Source organism: Camelus bactrianus, chromosome 1 (assembly GCF_048773025.1).
Source record: "Camelus bactrianus isolate YW-2024 breed Bactrian camel chromosome 1, ASM4877302v1, whole genome shotgun sequence".
NCBI classification, from domain to species: Eukaryota; Metazoa; Chordata; class Mammalia; order Artiodactyla; family Camelidae; genus Camelus; species Camelus bactrianus.
The window spans coordinates 96,739,436-96,759,411 of NC_133539.1; the positions used below are offsets into that span (position 1 = coordinate 96,739,436).

Here is a 19,976-nt window from a genome sequence, read left to right on the forward strand (position 1 = left end):
TGAGAACAAGAATGCCTGGTGGAGACAGGGAGGGGGGAGAGAGAGAGAGAGCCACGTGAAAGACACACCTTTGCCTCCATCACATGAGTGCACGAGGGCGGCCCCAGGGAGAGGTGGATCAGGTGGAAAGCCTGCAACGCCAAGGTTGCCCTTCCCCTCCCTTCTCTCCTACCCTCTCCTCTGTGTGTGTGTGTGTGTGTGCGTGTGTGTGTCTAAGGCCACATGCCTCTGGCTCCTGTTTGTCCCTATGCCTCTAATTCATTTTCCTCTCTCTCTGCACACTAGATTTCTTTGTTTTTTCACAGCATGAGGGAGAAAACTCCAGCTCTACATTATCTAAAGGATCTACATTATCCCCAAGATCCAGGGCCAATGAGAGAGGCTGCGTGGGGGGTGGGGGGCGCACAGTGTGGTACAGGAGGGATGGAGAGATGGGGGAGAAAGAGAGAGAGAGATTACAAATACTAGAATGATGCAGCCCAGCCTCTGCATCAGATGCCCTTGATCAGGTGCCCATCCTTTGCTCCACAAACTTGAAGTCAGGATGAGTCACAACTGCAGGGAGGGGCAGGGTACAGAGGACAAATATGTGTGTGTGTGTGTGCGCGCGTGTGTGTGAGTGTGCCTCTGTGTGTGTGTGTGTGTGAGGTCTCCCAGAGGAGGATGTGAGTTTGGCAGTTACCCCAAAATGACCTATCATGGTTGGTTAGGTGATTTTGTACCCCATACATTAATCTTCACCCTGAGGGATCTTTTAGCATCATTTCTTGCCTTGTAATGACTGATGAAATTTCCTTTGCAATTTCTTACCTATTTTATTGTTTTCTAAAATCAGAGGGAGAAAGACTTTGAGACACATTGAGAGAAAGACATGGAGACATGGCTTAACTTCTTCTCTATCTCATTCATAGATATCCCAGTTGACTGAACAGAAAGTACTTCCTTTAAAAAAAAAAGCCACTCTAGATGATTTCTACAGAATAGGCAAATCGGTTTCATTTCTCGATTTATTCTTTCTATTTTAACGTGAGAGACTATTTCTGTCCTTTCTCTGGCCCTCCTCACCCACATCACATTACACCTTTGGCCAAACCCACACGTATATAAAAAGCTGGGTGAGCAAAATGGCCTGAGCAGAGATTGCTGACCATGTTTACATTTCTCTGCAAGAAGCTCATATCAAACCTTCTTATCTCCCTCCTGCCTTCTTTCCAGCAAGTCTGTGAATCACATTCAACTTCTTTATCTCATGAAACACATGCAGGATCAATAGCCACACTTTTCCGTGGGTTTAAGGTCTGCTGAAGAGAACGGTAGGGATGACTCTGGGCACGCCTGCCCCGAGTTGTTGCAGGAGATGCACCATGAACTTACCGAGACCCGGCCACTGGATTCAAGGCGGCAGCTCTCCCAGCCTTTTGCCTGGGACGCAGTCCTCCAGCACATCCACAGAGCGGCCTATTTTGGAAGGATTCTTAAAGAAATTTCCTTCTGATCCTGGTATTAGATTCACTGCTCTTCTTCCAAAGAATTGTGGTTATTTGTCTCAATCCCCTCCCTACCCAGCCCGTCTGCAGTTTAGTCACCGAAAAACCTAAAGCCACATCTGTAGGTCACTTGCAGCGTCTAGGATTTCAAGGATGTGTCCTAGTAACTAGCCTTATTCCTGGATGGGTTTGGGTTCCAATGATTTGTAAATTCTTTCAACTTATTTATCTATTGTTTCTATTTCTATTTTATAATGTTTTCATGCATTGTATACAACCTTAGAAGTTGCTTGAAGTTTTTTTGAACAAGGTAGGATATAAATTTTACAAATCCAAGTCTTTCCATCATCCTTGGACTACAAGGGCGTAAGGAGAGATGTAAAGGAAATATAACCCAATCCTCAAAATGTTTTCACTGTAAATCAGTTCTGTTTTGTCCACTGCCGAATCCCTGGTCCCTAGAACAATGCCTGACACGTGCTCAGTAAATCTTTGCTGAATGACTATGGCCAATCACAACGCTTCTTTCTGTCCCAGAGACCCGAGCACTTCGCGTCCTCACTGAAGTTCCAAAACTCAGTCCCCTTCCTGTCATCCTGCATGGACTCTCCTCCCTGTTTTGCATCTGACCATAAATCTAACAGGGCTTTCCCGTCTTCATTTTGGAGGCGGTGGTGATGCTGAGATAGAAGGTCCACTGCGCTGCCGCATCTTCCCAGTTCTTCGCTCGAGAGCAGATGCTGATGCTGGCTGAAGTGAATGAATTAAATGACTCATAAGATATTGATTAAGCTTCAACCTTGTGCCCTGGAGGAAAGACATACTGAGCATTGGCCCCTGCTCTTAGAATTTAAATCAGTTTCCTAAAATCACTGAAACTGTGCTGTCACTAAAGTACAGATCATTTTCTCAATACACAAGTTCCAGTTGAACCAGCTTGTTGAAGTGGGAAAGAGACTCGGTTGAAGCCCAGACTCCTGCTCTCACCGGCTCTTTTACTTTTTTTTTTGGCTTTCATCAGTTCTGAAATGTCATGGCATCACCTGACTTTTCCTGATTTGTCTACTTACCTGAAACCAATCTAAATGTCCCCAGACATCCCCAGTGGGTGAACATAAATAACAATCATACTAGATGTAATTTCCATATCTTGATGGCTCTTAATAGTCAGCCCTCTGACAATAAGACAACCAAGGCATTGCTCCCTGCTCTGCCCTCTCACCCAAGTCCCTCCTACTTCATTCTGGAAGTTTCTAAGTCCTCCTGTCTCCTCAGGAGCAAGTCTGCTATTCCAGCTCCCACACCAAGGTAGCTCAAGCCTACCTGCCTCCGAAGCCTCTGGGAGAAGACTGCTTTCCCCAGGCAAAGGAAGTGGTCCTCAGGGATGCTCTGCACCCCTAGGGTTCTAGAATGCACGGAGTCTGTGACAGAGGGCGGGCATGGCTGGAGAAGAGCACACTCTGTCATCTGTGCCCCCAACTAGACTTGTTTGTGTCTGGGGTGTCACATATCTCTCAAGAAAGCCCAAAACCAGACCCACAAGCTGAGCACGACCCAAATGCCACACGTGTGATGGCATTCTCTCCCGCCACAAGTCCCTCTTCTCTCCTCTTCAGGCACCCAGCTACAAAAGTTCCTTCTCTGACCCCAAAGGTCATGCTTATTGGCTCTTGGTCAATGTCTTTTTTTTTTTCAGTTGAAGTACAGTCAGTTTACAATGTTGTGTCAATTTCTGGTGTGCAGCATGATGTTTCAGTCCTACATATTCATACAGATATTCCTTTTCATATTCTTTTTCATTATAGGCAACTATAAGATATTGAATATAGTTCCCTGTGCTATACAGTATAAACTTGTTGTTTATCTATTTTATATACAATTGTCAGTATCTGCAAGTCTTAAACTCCCAATTTATCTCTTTCCACTTCCTTTCCCCTGGTAACCGTAAGTTTTTTCTGTGTCTCTGAGTCTGTTTGTTTTGTAAATAAGTTCATTCGGTTTTGTTTTGTTTTTTAGATTCCACACATAAGTGATATCATATGATATTTTTCTTTCTCTTTCTGGCTTACTTCACTTAGAATGTCTTATTATTAATACATCTAGAAGGGTCCTAGCCCACGACCTGTAGATTTAGGATTGGATCCAAAGCTGCTGTCTTTAGGGTGGAAAGACAATCCACTCAAAAAATCCCTACAGTCCCTCTCGACTAAAGCAACGAATGATTTGGAGGAACGCAGCGCCTCCTGGGGGGCACGGCAGGGCCGGGCAGTGTGGCACGTCACTGGGAGCCGTGACCTTGGCGGTGCAGGGGTGAGCAGAGGGCACCAGGACCTGCCCTAACCCAGTGGTCCCACATCACGGGTACCCGCGAGTCTGTTCTGTACAGGGTCCTGCCACGCAGACCAAAGAGCCAAGAAAGAAGGCAGGCAGGTATTTCAGCCCTCAGTGCACCTATTCATCTAGTTCTAAGGCTTCTTCTTTCTCTTTCTTCCTCGGTTATACTATTACTACCCGTTTTTCTTTAAGCAGTAAAAGGTTTATATCCTTATTTTTTAAATGGCTAACTTTGGAAATTGTAAGCTTCTGCACAGGGCAGCTTCGGGGCTTTCCAAGTCTGCTCCCTGCTCTGAAAGTTCAAAGCTGTATCTTCAGCACCTTTTGAATTACAAATACTCTAGATTCCAAGTCAAGCTAATCAATGCCTTCAGCTGAGGTATCATCTGAGCCACCTCTCCACCCATTAAAGGAGAGGAGGACTGTTGGCTCAGCAAGGTCACAGAGCCAGAAGGTGGCCAATGCGATGCTGTTTTAGGTCTCTGGGCTGGCCGTGGAGAGACGCTCAGGGACCTGGGGAGGTCAACTCCGTGGGGGCAGCAGGAGGAAGAAAGCACCCATCCCAGGGAGGGGATCTTGTGCGCTGGGAGTTTCCCAGCAGATCACTGAAGGGAAATGGCATGGTTGGATTTACGTCACAGCAGGACATGCTGGGGCCTGTTGAGGAGTGATAGGAACAGAGACTGGGCAACCATCAAGGACATTTTACAGAAACTCACCCAGGAGGTGATGAGAGTCAAGACTCAGGCAGCGGAAGGATGCAGAAAAGTTTAGGAGGCTAAATAGTCAGGGTCTGATGATTGATTAAATGTGCAGAGTAAGGAACAGGCCATCTTTGCTGTATTCAGAGTTCAGTTCAGTTTTATACCGAGGTCTCTCTCCCCTACTGCAGTAACTTGAATAAAATCTCTTGCCATTTTTAACCAGTGTCTGGTGAAATTTTTTTTCTATTATACCACAGACAAGCCACCCAAATATTGTGAAGTGGGTGAGGAGTGAGAAGACAGAATGCAGGGCTAGAGCCTCAGAGGTGGGGCAGTGAGGGCAGTCAGAGGAGCCACGCAGGATGTCCAAGTGCCTGGCAGGTGTCTCGGAGGCAAGAAGGAATAGCCAGGGAAACAGATGAGAAGCCAGGTCTTCTGCCTTCAAATCCAGTAGAGCTAAGCTTGCTCGTGACTACACAGAGTGTGGTGTGGATGTGTGCACGTGTGGAAATGCACACGTGGGCACACAAACAGGCAGACTGGGTAGCCCCTGTGTGGGCCAGCGTTAACTGGAGGTGGACATGATTGAAAGCTCTTCCCTTTCTCCAGGAAGTCCACCCTCTCATTTCTTTTCTGACACATGAAATTCTTTTATTAGGAAAAAATATGTTTTATTATGTAATTAGAATTAATGCTTGGTCAAGATGGCAGAGCAGTAGGACCATGAGCTCAGCTCTCCTCACGACTACAACAAAACCACAAATGACTGCTAAATGACCAGCAAAAAGAAAAAGGACTAGAACCTAGCAAAAAAGATCTTCTGCAACTAGAAACATAAAGAGGGAACCACAGGCGTGGAGGGGCGTGCTCATGATGTAATCAGGCCCCATATCCCCGGAGTGGGGGACCCACAAGCTGAAGAATACATAAGTGGCAGAGGCCCCCCCAACAGGAGTGAGAGCTCTAAGCCCCATGTCAGGCTCCCCAGCCCGGGGTTCTGGCCCTGGGGAGAGAAGGAGACCCCAAGACATCTGCTTTTGAAGCCCAGCGGGACTTAACACCAGGACCTCCAGGGGACTGGGGGAAACAGAGACCTCATTCTCTTGGGAAGCGTGCTCCAGGTCCAAGGGAAGAGGCAGTTATTTCTTAGGAACCTGGGCCAGACCTGCCTGCTGGTTTTGGAAGTTCTCCTAGGGAGGCAGGGGATGACTGTGGCTCACCCAGGGGACAAAAAAGCTGGTAGCAGACATTCCTGGAGTGTTTATCTACATGAGCTTTCCTGGAGGTTGACATCTTAAATGGATCATCAGCACCAAGACCTAGCCCCACCCAACAGCCTGCAGGCTTAAGTGCTGGGAAGCCTCAGGCCAAACAACATACAGGGTGGGAACACAGTGCCACCCATCAGCAGACTTCCTGAGCCACAAACGCCTCTAGACATGGCCCAACCCACCAGAGGTGCAGGACCAAGCTTCACCCAGCAGGATCAAGCTTCGCCCACCTAAGGGTTACACTTCCAACCTCCCTTCCAAGTAGTGGCCACATGATTCTGGCCTATGGAGTGTGAGCAAAAATGACACGGGCAGGCACAGGCTCCTCCCTGCCAAGAAAACTGCATAAGCCTCTAGTCCAGCCTCATCCACCAGAGGCAGATACTAGAAATAAGAAAAAACAATCCCAAAGCCTGTGGAAGGAATCCAAAAACACAAGCCAGATTCTATCCTGGGACCAGCTGGACCCTGGCCCTTGGGTGACAAGAGAGGAGTGTACTGCTGGGACGCATAAGATGTCTCCACAGAGGGCCACTTCTCCAAGGTCGAGAAACATAACTAACCTACCTAAAAACACAAATAGAAAGATAGACACTATGAGGCAGCAGAGGAAAATCTTCCAGGCAGCAGAGGAATATCTCCCAGGCCAAGGCACAAGATAAAATCCCAGAAGAAACAAATGATGAGGAGACAAGCAATTTATCTGAGAAAGAGTTTAAAGTAATGATGGTGAAGATGTTCAGAGAACTCAAGAGGAGTATGGATGCACAGGGGGAAGTTTTTAGCAAAGAGTTGGAAAATATAAAGAATACCCAGAGTTGAAGAATACAATTACTGAAATGAATAACACAGTAGAAGGAACCAAGAAAAGACTAAGTGAGGCAGAAGAACAGATCAGTGAGCTAGAATTAAGGTGTATATGGTCACCCTGGGAGAGATGCATGTCTACAAATTCACCTTTTTTACCGTGTCAACAATTGCTATTGGAGCCTTTTCTAGTGGCCTGTTTTGATTGGGAAGGAGGATGGAAACTGAAGAACTCACAACGCACCGTTCACTCTGAGAGGGTGAAAGAGCTCAGATTTATAAGCTGAGGGCACCAAATGTTAAATTTTGCCAAATTTGCCAATAATAGAGTTGCTTTGCTGAGGTTCTTGTAAGAAAAAGAAACCACTCCAACAAACTGAAACAAAGAAATGGAATTTATTGAAGGAATAAAGCATCTCACAGAATACAAGGACTTGCTGAGCTCCAGGACCCAGGAAAGACTCCAGGATCCCAGCCTTTGTGACTGGGGTCCCTATAGACTCCAACCACTGACAGGATTCTCTCACATTTAGATGATTTTCAAGTCCAAATGCATATTCCCAAGATAAACAACCAAGCCTGTTCAAGACAAGATTCTATGCCTCATTCGACTAGCTATGACTGGCTGGCCAACCAGCAGAAGACCTGGCTTTCTCATCTGTTTCCCTGGCTATTCCTTCTTGCTCCCGAAATACCTCCCAGGCACTTAGAGAGATGGAGTCATGTGCAGACGCATGGCTCCGAGGCACCCCCTCTGTGAAAAAGGCAGTGTGATCAGATTCAGGGAAGGTGCGGCACACCTGGGCTTCCTCTTTGCATTACTTCCCAGCTGGGTGGCTCTTTACCCTTTATAAAGCCCAAGCACTTCCCCAGAACTATTCTGGTCCTCACAGTTATCACGTAACTAGGCGAAGCAGAGACTTTTTCACATGATGCAATGATGCCTTTTTCCAGGTGAGGAAAGTGATGTTTACAAAGCTTAGTTGACGTACTCTAGGTCACAAGACTAAGTAGCAGAGGCAAGAGTTAAACCTATGTGTCCTGAGCTGCAAAACCAAATATGTGTGACTACGTGGGTAGGAACGCATGACGGGTGTCTGGATGAGAGCCACCAGAGCTGAAGGAATGTGCTCACCTGTGCTTTCAAACTAAGCTGTTTACAAGAGGTCAGGGAAAATGGGAGGAGGGACCAGAGTACAGATGAAGGAAAGAGAAAGGCAAGAAACAGATCCAGAGGGAGACCTCTGGAATCTGCACATAAATATATCTATAAGGTATCAATGGCAGAGGTTATTCATTGTCCCCCACAATGGCTATTCTCCCTTTACAAGATAGTAAAAACATTCCTAGTAAAATGAATATTTGCCCAGCTAAGGGTTACACTTCCAACCTCCCTTCCAAGTAGCGGCCACATGATTCTGGCCTATGGAGTATGAGCAAAAATGACATGTGCAAATTCCTTGTCGTGTGCTTAAAGGACAAGTCCTTCATTCCTTTCCCCTTTCTATGGTCTGGAATGCAGAGTTAATGGCAGGAGGTGAAGCAGCCATATTGGACCATGAGGTGCAAGCCAAGTATGAGGATGGCAGAGACTCAAAATGGATAAAGCCTGGGTTCTTGATGAAACCACCATACCAATCACTGCCAACCCAGACTTATTTTCAAGTCCAAGAAATAATTTTATTACAGTTATATTGGAGAAATAATAAAATGCCATGCATCATGCGGTATTATAGTAGGCAATGGTAAATGCTAAATATTTCCATGATTGATATGCAGGTTAAAAAAAAAGTTGGTGTATTTTGGCTAGGGAATTAGTGGTAATTTCTATGTCTTCTTTATTTATCTACTTCAAAATTTTAGATGATTATATATCAATAGTGAAATTACTTATAAACTGTATTCCAGTAACTGAACTTTTTAAATGCTTACAATTTATAACACAATTATTCTTCTCCAAGGAATTTTTTTTCTCATAAACTTTTTACCAAAAATTTCTATCAAAAACACAGCCACAGTGACTGTAATTATATATTTTTGGCTCTTGTGTGAGATTTTTCATAGACTAAATTCTTAAAAAATTTTTTTAAATCACTAGTTATGAACATTATTTTTTAACTTTTTATTATAGAAAATTTCAAATATATAAATGATTAGAGAAAATAATATAATGAACCCCTATATACCTATTACAGATCTTCAACTACTAACTCCTGACGAATTTTGTTTCATCTATATGGTCTCATCCACTTCTAACCCTCCCCAGGAGGTTTATTTTGAGGCAAATCCCAGACATCATATCATTTCATCTATAAATATTTTAGTATATATCTTAGGATAAGAACTCTTTTAAAAAAACATGATCACAATACCATCCTTTGTTATTATCAAACATACAGTGTTTAAATTTTCCCAGTCATCTCACAAACTTTTATGCAGGATCCAAATAAATTCCATACATTGCAATCAGTTGATACATCTCTTTTAGTGTATAGGTTACCTGGACCTTTATGGGACAGACTGATGATCTTTTAACTTGTTTAAGCCACTGTTATTTGGAGTCTCTGTCACAGCAAGGACATCCTAACACCCCACCTCTCCACCAGACCTGCAGAGGCCTCAGCCCAGAACCACTGGAGGCCCCAGTTCTCAGGGCAAGCATGTGGCTCATTACCCTTGTCCTCAGGCCTTGGCTGACCCAGACAGGGGCAGGGGCAGAGTCTGGCACCCAATCCTGTCTTGTGCAGAGATGTTTCTAGTCCTTTTCAGGTCATGCATCAGCCAGGGCAGCAATTAGGACTTACTGGAAGTACCAGATTTCCTCCAAGCAGCAGCCCAGGCCTGGCTCACCTAAAGCCTGAATTTCTTTCCCAGGTTGAGAAGGCACTATGATGAGAATGAATCACTTTGTACGTCTGACGAATAAGTGTGGCCATGTTCCAGGAAAGTTTTATTTATGGACACAAATTTGGACTTTGTATAACTTTCACAAATGTTATGATGTACATTATTACATGTTATATAATTATGTATTGTTAAAGTATACTATGAAAGAGTATAATATTTTGTGCCATGAAATAGTGTTATTCTTTTAATTTGTTTTCAACCATTTAAAAATGTAAAAACCATTTTTAGCTTGCTGGCCATACATAAACAGATGGCAGACCAGATTTGTTGGTTTGTGGGCTGCAATTTGCCAAGCCCTCATCTAGCCCAGCCTTCTCATCTCTTTTACTGAGAATTAAGCTGAGGACCAGAGAGGTGAATTAATTCATCCAAAGTCACACAGCAAGTTTATGATAGAGGCCAAATTAGCACCTGAAACGCACCAAAGAGTAGGATACTCTAATATGCAAGAACAGGATACTCAAGAACTATTTGTAAGGCCAAAGACAGAGAACCAGAGCTTACACTCAACGCCATATGGATACATAATGACAATAGACAGCCTGACTGCAGTGCCCGTTTCCTAGTAACCACAGCCTCTCTGATGAAAGATTGCTTCCACTTGTTATTTATAACTTATTTCCCAATAGGGAGGGTGAGTGATTTATTTATATTTAGTTTCAAGAGCCAGGGAAATCCTGATCTACCATCTTAGGATAGACACAAACCTTATAGCCACAGCTGCCAGGAGATGGGAGAAAGCAAAGAAAGCTGCAATGTACAGTGTTGTCCCTGTTACCAACAACAAGGGTCACATACAGCAATTACTGACTGCCTGACACAAATAACAGATGGTGCGAGGGGAGACAGGAGGGAAGGATGCATTCCTATTTATACTCTATGGAGGCAGTCATTATGAAAAACCTTTCTGCACCTTGTTCATTACCGGAAGCATCTGTTAATTTTGCCTGCCTTTTGACTTTGTTAGCATTACTTTGCTGCTGGCTCCTAGAATTATGCTCCTGAGAATGAATTCTGCTGTCTCAGAAGGTGCTTTCTTGGTTCCAGAGAAAACTAGATGATCTGAAGTCCAGAAAAAGAGCACAAAGCATTACAAAACAGAAAAAGCCTTTAAACAGAAGAGAGTTTATGGATCAGTCAAGAGATTGCAGGTGGAACTGGGTAGAACTGACAAGTTAGGCCAACATCAGAGAAGGTTTGCACTGACCGGGTTATCTAGACATTACCTAGTGCTGTCCAACCCCTTATTTTATTTCTGCAGGCTCAGAGAGGGTAAGTGACTTTTATAAGATCACACAGCAGATTAAGTGAATTCATATCTCATAACTTGCTGCCCCATGACCTTTCTATTGCCTAAGCAGCCTCTAAAACAAGGCAGAAAATATTTCAGCAGGCAGAGGTACAGCACCAACGTGATGAATAGATGCAGAGCCTTCACTTCCTTCCATCAACAAATGTAAACAGACAGTTATGTCATTGTGCAATCATAGGTAAGTAGTCAAAAAATGACATTTATTAAAAGAATGAAGAAGGCAAACTCTGAAACAATAACCCACCCCCATTTGTGTGGTGCTTTTCAGTTAACATAGATTTGTATTCTTGCTAAGCTTTGTAACAACTCTAAGAGGTCAACCAGGCAGGAATTGTTGTCCCTATTTTGAAGGGAAGCTGCTAAAAGTTATAAACACCTGCTATGTGCCACTGTTTTAAATGTTTCTTGGGTATTAATTAATAAATCCTCATAGTCACCCAAAGAGGTGATTAAAATTATTATCCCCATTTTTCAAGGTGAAATGATTGGCTCAAGATCACTGCCAGTATCTAGATATGATGGACACACCCCACGGTCATCCCTCAACAAGTCACACTTCTGTATAATACCCTCCCCTTGAGTGTTGGCAGACTTGTGGCTTGCTTCTTTTCAACAGAATATGCGATAAAGAATGATATTACATAATTATAAAAGGGTCAATTCTCCAGGAACACATAACAATTCTTAACCTGTATGTGCCTAACAACAGAGCATCAAACTTCATGAGGTAAAAACTGATAGAACTGCAAGGAAAGACAGATGAATCCACTATTATAGCTGGAGACTTCAACACCCATGTCTCAGAAATGGCAGGTCCAGTACATGGAAAATCAGTCATGACAATGCCATCAATCAGCTGGATATAACTGACATATAGAATATCTCATCCAACTGCAAGTAGAATATATATTCTTCTCAAGCTCACACAGAACATTCACCAAGATAGGCCACATTCTGGGCCATAAAACACACCTGCCTGGTTGACCAACTGAACTCTTAGGGTTGTTACAAAGCCTTACTAATTTAAAAGAATAGAAATTATACAATGTCTACTCTTAGACTACAATGGAATTAAACCAGAAATCAATAATAAAATGATAACTGGGAAATCCCCAAATATGTGGAGATCAAATAACATACTTCTACATAGTACATGGGTCAAAGAAGAAATCTCAAGATAAAAGTTAAATATTTTAAACTAAATGAAAATAAAACACAACTTATCAAAATTTGTGGAATGCAGCAAAAGCAGTGCTTAGGGGGAAATTTACAGCATTGAAAAAAATATATATATATGTATTAATAAGGAAGATCTGAAATCAATTTATCTGAATTTCCACCTTAGGTAACTAGAAAAAGAAGAGCAATTCAAATCCAAAGTAAGGTGAAGAAAATAAATAACTAAAATTAGAGCAGAAATCAATGAAATTAAGAACAGGAAATCAATAGAGAAAATCTATGAAACAAAAAGCTGGTTCTTTGAAGAGATCAATAAAATCAATAAAGCCTCTAGCCAGGCTAAGAAAAAAGAGAGGCTGCTAATGACTAACATCAAAAATGAAAGAGGGGGGAAACAGTATAGAGATTCTGCAAAAAACTAAAAACAGACTTACCATATGATCCAGCAATCCCACTTCTGGGTATATATCCAGAGGGAACTCTAATGCAAAAACGATACATGCACCTCAATGTTCATAGCAGCACTATTGACAATAGCCAAGACATGGAACCAACCTAAATGTCCATTGACAGATGACTGGATAAAGAAATTGTGGTATATTTATACAAAGGAATACTATTCAGCCATAAAAAAGAATAAAATAATGTCATTTGCAGCAACATGGATGGGCCTGGAGATTGTCACACTAAGTGAAGTAAGTCAGAAAGAGAAAGGAAAATACCACGTAATATCATTTATATGTGGAATCTAAAAAAAAAAACAAAAAACAAAAAAGACACAAATGAACTTATTTACAAAGCAGAAACAGATTCACTGACATAGAAAACAAACTTATGGTTACTAGTGGGGAAAGAAGGGTGTGGAGGGATGAACTGGGAGTTTGGGATGTGCAGATACTAACTACTATATACAGAACAGATAAACAACAAGGACCAACTGTATAGCATAGGGAACTATATTCAATATCTTGTAATCACCTATAATGGAACAGAATCTGGAAAAGAATATATATATGTATATATATAACTGAATCACTCTGCTTACACCTGAAACTAACACAATATTATAAATCAACTATATTTCAATAAATTTAAAAGTAAAATAAAATTAAAATAAAAGGCTAATAAAGGAATACTATAAACAACTCAATGCTCACATATTTGATAACAAAGTTAACCAATTCCTTGAAAGACATAAACTGCCAAAACTCACACAAGAAAGAGAGCATCTGAAAAAGCCAACAGACTATGGCAAAAGTGGTGGGATATCACTCCCATGATTATGTTGCCTTACATGGCAAAGGTGAAAGAATTCTGCAGATGTAATTAAGGTCCCTAATCAGTTTGGCTTACAGTTAATCAAAAATGAGATTATTCTGGGTGGGTCTGACCTAATCAAGTTAGTCCTTCCTAAAATAGCTTAGCTTTCCCCCCAAGATCAGAGACTTAAAGCAGCAGAGACTGCCCTTTTCCCATTGGTTTTAAAGTAACAGCTTCTGTAGCCACAAGGAAATGAATTCTGCCAACAACTCTATAAGCTTAGAAGAGGATCCTGAGCCTAGATGAGAACTCAGGGCCTGGCCAACACCTTGACTGCAGCCTTGTGAGACCCTGAGCAGAGGATGACCCACCAAGCCTGGACTCCTGCCTGGCAGAAACTGGGAGATAATAAATAGGTGTTGTTTTAAGCAGCTAAGTCTGTGGTAATCTGTTATGCAGCAGTAGATAACCAATATAGTAGAGAAGCAAAGATTCCCACCCAATCTGACTCCAGGACATATGCTTTGAATGCTGGTTCTCAGTTTCTTTCTGGCACCAAATGAGAGGTTTTTGCTACCCACACCAAACAATCTTCTATTTCTCTAACATCAACTAGGTGTCCTGCAATTAAACTCAGTTCTTTGCTGCCTGGAATTAGACTTCACAGGTATAAGGGCTGTCAGTTTCACCAGACTGCTCTCACTTCAGGCACCAGTAGCAAGTATCAGGTCATCCATACTTTAGAGCCACCAGCTATAAATTGAGGGCTCCCACAACCCCCTCCACAGGTTCAGCAATTTGTTAGAATGGCTCACGGACTGAGAAAGATACTTCACTTATGCTTACCAGTTTATTATAAAGGATACAAATAGTCAGATGAAGAGGTACACAGGGCGACAGGAGGGTCCTGAGCGCAGGAGTCTCTGACCCCAGTAGAGTTGGGGTGTGCCACCCTCCTGGCACATAGACATGTTTGCCAGCTTGGAAGCTCCACAAGCCCCACTGTTTAGGGGTTTTCCTGTAGGTTTCATGACGTAGGCATGGTTGATTAATCATTGGCTACAGGTGAGTAGCTTGATCTCTAGCCTGCCTCCCTTCCCTGGAGATCAGAGGGTAGGACTGAAAGTTCTAGGCTTCTCATCAAAGGTTGGTTTTTCTGGTGACCAGCCCCCATTCTGAAGCCATCTAGGGGCCCAGCGAAGCCTCAGTAGAACAAAAGATGGTCCTATCGCCCTCATCACTCAGGAAATTTCAAGGGTTTTAGGAATTCTGTGCCAGGAGCTGGGGACAAAGATCAGATATGTATTTCCCATTATACTACACTGGTCTTTAAGGCCTTTCAGATGATGACTGGGGCCCACACCAGTGACCAAGTGACCAACCAAAGACCACATGGCCAGGGAATGAGGGACTGAGGGACTGAGTCAGGACCAACCTTTAGGACTTTTGACTTCTAGCTTATCCCTGGCCTGTGTTGCCACCCCTAAAATACAGAAAGGCAGGAAAAGGTAAAACTTTCGGAGGAGAATTTTTAATATGTAAGAGGCAAAACACTGGTTAAAGGTTAGAAGTTTTCACATAAGAAATATTCATTATGATTCTATGATGTAAGTCAAAGGAAATACAGAAAGTAAAGCTCAGAGAAACTAAATAACTTGTCCAAGGTGACAGCCATGGGGGAAGCCCTGGGATCTGAGCCTGGGCCTGACGCCCTCTTTCTCTTCCTTACCACACCACCAAAGAACAAAAGGGGAATATGTTAGCTATCTTCTAGTTTCCAATGGATTGGTAGAATTCTTTAAGGAAGGACTATCATCAGGAAATTTCCATCTTCACAGAAAGAAGAAGTAAAGAAAATGAATGATAATTAAAGCATAAAGGATTTAATTTAATCCTAAGGAAGAGCTTTCCAGGGGTAAGGTTAATTAAACACTAACGAGATTTGGTTTAAGAAGAAAAATCAAAAGGCTCTAAAATTCTGCTTCCAGATTTCTGTTTGGTGTCATGTGAAAAAAGCAAGAAGAAAGGTTGGGGATAATTCTGCAAGCTGGTCAAAATGCCTGCAAGCCAAAGTTGACTCTAAGGCTCAATTAAGTAAATGACTGTAAAGATCAGTCATAGTTTTCTGGGAAACTAGAGCAAATGGTAATAACAATAAAGGCTTGCATGTTAATTTCCAAGTTTTGAATTCAAACTAGCTTTTCTTATTAAATCATTGGTATAATTTTTATTTTTAGTTATCAATAAAGAAAGTAAGTGGAGTCAGGCACAGGCTTTTGCACTTATGTAGTGCATTTCCTTTATAGGTAAATGATTTCAGGCTCTGCCCCGTCGCCCCCTGCCCCACTGCATGGCTGCAAAACTTCCTTCTTCCCCCATGGCCCCTGCTTCGTACTTACTCTTTCTTTTTGCTGCTGCAGACCCATTGCTTCAAGAGACCCCGTGTTCAGTCCCAACTTTTTGATGCATCAGGGGTAGTCTTTGGACAGGAGTTTTAGGTGACTTCATGTGCCATAGGGTGGGAGCAAAGGTATTAAAAAGTGAAGAGTACAACCCCAGATTCTGCATTTCTGTACCCCTCCCCTGCCCTATCTCTCCAGATCTGGCCCAGGGTCCTCCAATCCCACCTTTTCTTTCCACCCTACATCTTATATTCAGGCTCCTGCTTTTAAGTCTGTTGTCAAAATGCCCAGGAGAGTGGTGGTTGCTGAATCACATTCTCAACTCCTGGTGTATTCCAGAAACCAGCCCTTTCCATTTATAGAACCCTTATCAACATCTAACTGAAAAGAGAGAGACAGTAAAGACAGCACTTTCTTTATTGAAAAGAATGGGACCATGAATTCCAACTTAGGAATAAAAGGGGTCAGAAAGGCTAGGCAAAGGATGTTCACAAACAATAATAAAATTTGGCAATATGTAGCAGAAGTTTATAAAATAACCATATCATTTGATTCTACTTTTAAGGATTAAACAAGAGAAGAAAAAAAGGTCTACATAAGTAGAGTGATACACCATTTTCATAGTTTAGAAGCCTCAATATGGGAAAGATATGACACTATCTCCATTTCACAGATGAATAAACTGAGGCACAGAGAGGTTAAATAACTTGTCCAAGGCCATACAGCTAGTAAGAGGTCAAACTATGATTCAAAACTAAAGCAGCAGGGGCCTAGAGGCGATGCTCCTTACCACTCTGTTCTCCTATGTGTCCCCTGTGCTCCCACAGCCCCATGAGCCACTGTCCCCCAGCATTTTCCGCTCCCTGTGTGTCTGTTTCCTCCACTGGAGAGAGCAGGAACTACATCTTATTCACCTTGACATCTCCAGGTGCCTGACCCACAGGAAATACTCAAAATATTTTTACTGAACCCAACAAAAGGGTGTATTGATAAGTTGTCTGGTCGCTGGGGCATATGCTTCTACCTCTACAGAATTTTCTGTAAATCAGGACACAAACATTGCCCCAAATATACAGATTTAATAATGATCCTTAAGATAAATAGTTTTCTTAGCTACTCCCTTTTCTTGGTTTTGGGTTGTTAAATTATTTAAATGGCAGATCCAGAATTAATTTTTTAATATGGCTTTCTACATAGGAAATTCCAAAACATTATCACTTTTAGATTATTTGAGAGCAAAGATCAAGGAATTTTTAATTTTTTTTTCTATACTGGGGATTGGGGTGCCCCAAAATATTAAATAGTGATGCCAACATTTAAACTATAAAATTATAAAGAGGAAAGCAGAGTAAAGCTTTTTTTAAAGGAGGATTTATGGTTAGAGGAGGAAAATAAGAAAGGATTTCTTCACGCTTTTTATGTCTACAATAAAAATACTGAACTTGGTGGAAGTTTATAGGACTTGTGAACATGAAATGGTTAAACAATCACCAAAAATAAATTTAAGAAACTGGAGGTAGAGCATTCCCAAGCTAAACTGCGGACACTTCTAAATCCACCTCTGTTTGATGTGGTGACTTGCTGTGTGTTTCAAGGTCTTCATAATAATATATATAACCAGTCCCCTCAGCCATGACCATGCTAGTCAAAATAAATCCACATAAATCTTTGCCTTGACCTCTTAGTTTTCCCAGGATTTTACAAAACTCATGATCAGAAATGTCATAGACAAAGTGACTTCCTGCTGAAGAGGTCCAATTTCACTATTCAACCAAGTCAGAGGAGACAGGAACACTTCTACTGGTAAGCAGTAATTGTTTTTGATAAACACCATGATACCACTCAGGGTTCTCCAGAGAAACAGAACCAACAGGATAGGGAGCTCTCTCTATATATATATGTATATAAAGAGAGATTTATTTTAAGGAATTGGCCACATGACAGTAGTAGCTGGGAGGTCTGAAAAATGCAAGGCAGGCTGGCAGGCTAGAGACCCAGGGAGGAGTTAATGTTGTAGACTCGAGTCAGAAGGCTGTTTGGAGGCCAATTTCCTTTTCCTTGTGGGACCTGAGTCTTTTCTCTTAAGTTATGCAACTGATTGGATGAGGCTCACTCACATTATGAGGAATAATCTGCTCTACTCAAAATCTACTATTTAAATGTTAATCACATCTAAAAAATACTTTCACAGCAATATCTAGGCTGCTATTTGATCAAAAACTGGGTACCATAGCCTAGCAAGTTGACACATAAAATTAACCTTCATAACTATCAATATTCTTTATTATGCCAGTTAGTATGGCTACCATTCATTCAGCTAATAGGCAGAGACATACTTTTAAATTTCTCCCTGAACCAAATTAAACCAATCCCCTTTCAAATTGCATAAGATTTCTGTGTACTGAAATCTATATCAAATATCTGTTGGCCAGTTTCTTCCTTGGCCTACATCCTACCCAACAGGAGTCAGTATTGTTTTTTGATATCAACATAATGGCTTTCGTCCTCTGACTACGTATTTCCAAGGAGACACCACAGCATAAGGTGCTATCACATTCCACCAGCGTGGTATCTCTCATCAATTAAATTATCCCAGTCGATTTGATACAGGTAAGTAATTGCAGTCCCTTTGTTTATAAATCTGTGTCTTTGATTAAACATTCATGGCATCTATACGGTGAAGAAAAATAGAACGTATTCCACCTCTTTTGAAAGTTTAATCATGATCCGATCACAGGGACTTACAGAGAGCCCAGAGCGGCAGCTGTGTGGTGTGATCTCCAATCTCCTCGCTGGTCAAGAGTAGGAGCTGCAGGCTTCACCTGGGCATCGGTGCCAACCATCTCACTTCACCGCAGACCCCTCTCTCCCATCTTAACAACTTCCTTCATCCAATTCCTTACATTATCTAAATGGCCATGGAGCCCTCGGACCGAGAACAAAGCTCCCAAGAGCTGGATTTAGAGGAGATAACCAAGAAGATTTCATTTCTTGACAAATGGACGGAAATCTTTAGCTGTCTCCGGTAAGATGCTCTCATTGTCTCATTTCTCTAGAACCTGAGGGATTTCAGGTGTGGAAGTAGTCAGCTTTTACGCTGGCCGCACGAGAAGTTTCCAAGATAGATTTACATTTAAAATGCTTCAGGTATAACTATTTGCAGAAAGAGACATCCCTAGGAAGGCTGAGGCTGAGGAGGTCTGAGGATATAAGGGTTGAACAGAGTGAGTCGTTTTCTTGATGTTTTCTCTTTCATTTCCAGGTTGGGAGCCAATAACACAACTTCTCAGGTAATTACTTTTCTCAAAGCCTGCGTGTTTTCCTCTAGCTGCTTCTTCGAACAACCACATTAAGGGCATGATCTGCATTTTTTCTGTGCACATAATGTCACTCAGGCACCCAGCATTTAATATGTGAAAACATAAAACTAGAAAGCCTGTTGAAGATCTTTTCTTGTGCTTGCTTTCTTCATAAAAATCTCTGCCTACTTTTAAGAGCTACTTTTCATCATTAAAAGTACCATATGGTTATTATTTTAGAAATAAAAGTAACATGAGAATCTAGAGTCCCTACACCCCTGAGATAACACTAGATTCTGACCTCCAAATGTTTCAATGATCCCGAGAAAAGTAGTTCTGAACAGAGATATCATCTAGATTCAGCTTCCGAAAAACTGTTTACCTTCACCATCTTCAAATAAGGGAAAGATGACTGAATTCAAATGTTAAAAGGTATTGCAAAATCTGTCATACAACATTAAGATGAAAGGTGTTTTTCTCTCATGTAACCTGAAAAGGTTAGAAGGTAATGGACTTTCTATTTCAGATATCAATTCAATCACTGAACAAACAGCACAAAATATTAAGGTGATTTTCCTGGTACTAATATATGATATGATCAAACAATTGAATTATGCATATTTTAACTATAACACTAAAGCATCTTGCTCCAAGTAACCTGTGATCAAAAGCCTTATTATTTCTGCTGAAACTCTCCTAGCCAGTCTACATTAGAATCAGGGAGATAATACTTCTATTTTAGTCCTGGAAGTATTCAGTGGACCTAGCTACCATTTAGGGGAATAGAAATAGTCAAAAGATAAAACAACCTTTGCAAGGAAAAGAATAAATGTCAAGTTATGCTTTACACAAGGTGGGGGGAACTCACTGCCACAAATGTAAAGATTTTCCACGTAAATTTACAAAACGCATCTTATCCCATCAGTAGTCTGTGACTCGGATGCTGTGTTTCTGAGATAAGAAAGCATTTTAGCCTCTATGAATACAGAACAAGAAAGAAGGCAGTTTCCTTCA

At 41.8% G+C, this 19,976-nt stretch overlaps 1 protein-coding gene across 2 annotated transcripts in view; it reads right to left on the reverse strand.

The window, feature by feature from the left end:
* The window catches only part of MED12L (mediator complex subunit 12L), a 625,134-nt gene that overhangs the window by 432,771 nt on the left and 172,387 nt on the right, over positions 1-19,976 (reverse strand). The window lies entirely within an intron of this gene.